This window comes from Octopus bimaculoides, chromosome 8 (assembly GCF_001194135.2).
Source record: "Octopus bimaculoides isolate UCB-OBI-ISO-001 chromosome 8, ASM119413v2, whole genome shotgun sequence".
Lineage (NCBI taxonomy): Eukaryota > Metazoa > Mollusca > Cephalopoda > Octopoda > Octopodidae > Octopus > Octopus bimaculoides.
Genome location: NC_068988.1, coordinates 14,647,148 through 14,651,641, shown reverse-complemented (window position 1 = coordinate 14,651,641; position 4,494 = coordinate 14,647,148).

Here is a 4,494-nt window from a genome sequence, read left to right as displayed (position 1 = left end):
ACATATTTAGAATTTAAATAAATAAAGAATTCATTGGATGCAGATCCTTTGATTGTTAGGATCATGGACAGAACAAAAGTCCTATGATCTAACTCTGCAAAGTTCCCTCTTCTTTTTGTTATTTTATATTTTGTTGAAAAAAAAAGAAATCAGAAACAAGAAATTGCCTCTCCTCATTTATTTATAAATATAATGTTTTTTTTTCCTGTCTATGAAGAGATAATAACTTTAAGTGTAAAACTGGGTTCTTGTGAAGTTACATTTAAATAATGGTAATGATTATTCAGTAGCATAGCTGTAATATGTGCTGCCCAGGGCAACCCTTGGGTTTGTTGACCCCCCCCCCCCCCACTGGGGCCAATACAGCTTATACAGGCTTATATTGCAGATCCAAAAATGCCTCCCTTACTATACTACTGTGTTTATTATATAAAGATAATAATAACAAATAGTTTATTGAAAAACAATTTCCTTTGAAAGGGTCTTATATATGTTTCTTTCATTACTTCAACTGTATTGGAGAACTAGTCATTCACTCTCTAATTACTGTTGGTAGATATCAGTAAAACTCTTATTGAAATCAGAGTTATAAAGGATGTGAGAGATTAAATAAAATGTTTAAATGGGGACCATCAATGGACTACAATGACGCTTGCTAAGTTGCTTTTCCTCATTCACTTTGCCCTTCTGATTTTTCCATTTTGCTTTTCATAACAGACCAAAAAAAAAAAAAAATCTCTGCTCTTTATTTTGCTTGTCTACCTCTTTTTCATTCACTGCCTTTATATATATATATATATATATATATATATATATCTACTTTATCATGTTTGGTAATACTTTTGAAATGACAGTTATCTGGCAAAGATCTGATGAGATAGCTATGTTTAACATAGTTTACTTATATTTTTAATAACTAGAATTGTTATCTTATTTAAAAAGTACATAATTTAGATTTTTTTAAAAAATTAATATTCTTCCAAGAGATTAACCTTTTCATTACCATATTTCTATTGAAATATAAGCCTTTTGTCTTAATTGATTTTGGAAATAATGAAGAATTTAATAAATTAACTTTGCTATTAATAATTATGCTGGTGTTTGGAACACAAATCAGCATGAAATTTTGGGTGGATGGTTTTTAATTTAGATCACTTAAAGACCAAACACTTGTACCATAGAACCAGGGGCAATCTGGAATGGGTTGTTAACAAAAATGTTCAACTATTAAAATAATAAAGAAAAAAACAAAAACAAATGGATTTTTAAAGATTGTTTTATATATTTCTTAATCATCCTTTCTAAAATGCTTGTAATTAAATATATACAATGAAATAATTGATCTGATGTTCTTTCTTCTGGTTCAATTAGAAACATCCTTTTCCGAACTTTACACACGAGTGAAAAGGTTAAGAATTGTGTTGTTCTCATGGTTGTGACTTCTACTTTCATTAACTATATTATAATTGTTAATATATTATTTTCTCTCTCATGATGAGGATGATATCATTGAGTTCTCTAGATAAATCTATCATAGGTTTTTATGGCAGCTAAGTCACAACTTAACCATTTTATTTTTTCACAGAAATGCTATTTCCTTTTTGTTTTGTTTTCCACGAATCATTAGGTGCTTTATCATTTGGATTGGATTAAATTAATTTCATTGTAATAACAACCAGATTAATGCCTATTTTTACCTTGATTAAGGTTCTTTATTTTTCACTGGTTCATACTCTTGTGAGAAAACAAGAGGCTATTTAAATGTTGTAATAATCAGGAAACACTAGTGTATTTCCAATTCTTGAAAACATTTTTTATTTTCATTATTTTATTCCATGTCTAATATCTAAAAAAAACAAAACAAAAACAAAACGAAGACAAAAGAACCAACAAACATTGACTTGATTTAAGATTTACTTCTGAAACTAAGTCAATTTAATCTCAAATTTATCCTTTCAAGTAATATTCTGTTAATATTTTTTTTCTCAAGCTTTAAACACTTCTTCAAATATCATTATCATAGGGGCAAAAAAAAAAAAAAAATGAAAAAACAAAAAATGCGATAAAACGGAAGAAAAAGAATCATTTTATACAAACAGATTTTGTGTCTATTTTGTTTTCTTTTCTGAGTCTGTGTGAAAAATGTTAAGATGGGAACAAGAGGACTAGAAACTTTTGAAGTCAGCTGTTTCCTAATAACTTGTATTATCAGGTGGAATGATATGTTTTTCTTTTTCTCTAAGATATGTTAGGAACATAGATGGCTGTATTTGTTGCTTTGATGGTTGAAGATTATGGAGAAAGTAGCTTTTTCTACTTCAGTGTTTTTTTTTTCCCATCGTTTCACAAAATGAAGTAGAAAGCAAGTTGAAGTAGAATTGAATACAGAGTTGTCTCTCTCTTCCTGCTACCTGTTAGAGCTAATTATTATTATTATTATTATTTGAGGTTTGAACTCAGAACATAGTGACTGGCAAAATGCTACTAAGCATTTTGCCTGGCATGTTAATGATTCTGCCAACTTGCCACCTTAAATAATAATAATAATAATAATAATAATAATAAAGATATTATTTAAGGTGATGAGCTGGCAAAATCATTAGCATGCCAGGCAATTTGCATAGCAATATTTCGCCCATCGCTATGTTCTGAGTTCAAATTCCACTGAGGTCGACTTTGCTTTTCATCCTTTCGACTAGTCCCCTCCTCAAATTTTAGGCCTTGTGCCTTTAGTAGAAAGGATTATTATTATTGTTGTCGTTGTTGTTGTTATTATTATAATATGAGGTGATGGGCAGATAGAACTGTTAGCATGATGGACAAAATCCTTAGCAGCATTTCACTTATTTCTAGATTCTGAGGTCAACTTAGCCTTACAGAGCCGATGAAATAAGTACCAGTCAAGTACTGAGGTCAATGTAATCAACTAGACCCCTTCCCCACCAGATTTCAGGCCTTGTGCCTGGAGTAGAAAGGATTATTATAACAGACAAAATGCCTTGCAGTATCTCATATCCAGCTCTTTACAATCTGAGTTCAAATCTCACCATGGTTGACTTTACCTCTAATAAATCCAAGTCCTGCTCAGCAATGGTTGGGGGCTAATTAAATTGAATTTACTCTTTTTTTTTTTTAAATGCCTGGTGCCCTGAAGTTAGAAGTCCTATTTATTATTATAATTATTGTTATTATCAAGGTGGCCAACTGGCAGACTCAGTACTTCGTCAGACAAAATGCTTGGCAGCATTTCTTCCTGCCCTTTATGTTCTAAGTTCAAATTCCACTGATGTCAACACTGTCTTTTGTGCTTTTGGGTTCGATATATAAAGTACTAGTTGGGCATTGGGGTTGACACAGTCAATTAACACCTTCCTTCTAAAATTGCTGGCTTTGTGCCAAAATTAGAAATTATTACCATTATTGTTAGAGGGTTGGACAAAATGCTTTGCAGTATTTCAAATCCTGCCAAAGTCAGCTTTGCTTTTCATCCCTCCAGGGTGAATAAAATAAAGTACCACAAATACCAGAGTAGATGATATTGACAGATTCTCTTCCCTTAAATTTGCCAGCCTTGTGCCTAAATCAGAAATAATTGTTATTAAGGGCAAATTTGTCAGAACTTTGAACTTTAAATGTGGACGTTTGAGAACAAGCTTTTCTGCGGTGGTTACCATGCGAGAAACTCTCATATTGGCTTTTTGGTGCAAAATGCACGCTTGTTTATATTGCTAGCAGGGAGATAAATACCTGAGACCATCAGATCATGTGATTTCAACCTTGTTTGGTCTTGTCAATGATGGACACTCGACCATTAGAGACATCAGTGATTCATTCCACTGCCAGTGATATATAGACTGATAGTGTCAGAACAAGCACTGGTGTTGCGATTAGCCAGTTAACTTGTTGGTACTTTGTTCTGGTTGTTTACATTGTGAGTTCAAACCTCATTGAGGTTAACTTTGACATCGACTAACTCATCTCCCTGAAATTTCTGGTGCTTAAGTAAGAAATTATTATTTAGGGCGATGGATTGGCAGAATCATTAGAGCATCCAACCCTATGGTATTTAGTTAAAGCATTTTACATTCTGATTTCAAGGTCAACTTTGCCTTAGGCCCTTCCAGAGTTGTTACGTTGAATACAGTACAGGGGTTGAGGGCATTGACTAAATCCCCTCTCCTCACCTCAAAACTACTGGCCTTGAGCTTAAATTAGAAACATTATTATTATTGTTTTGGATAGGATGATGGAGTGGCAAAGCCATTCGGGTGTTATAAAAAAAACAAAATGCCTTTGTGGTGTTTCTTCCAGTTCTATACATCCTGAGTTCAAATCCTGCTGAGGTCAACTTTGCCTTTCATTCTTTTAGGGATGATGAAATAAAGTTCCAGTGAAGTACAAGGGTCGATAACATCAACTCCTCCCCTTAAAATTGCTGGCTTTGTGCCACAATTTGAAAACATTATTATTATGCCAATACTTGCTAATTTAATT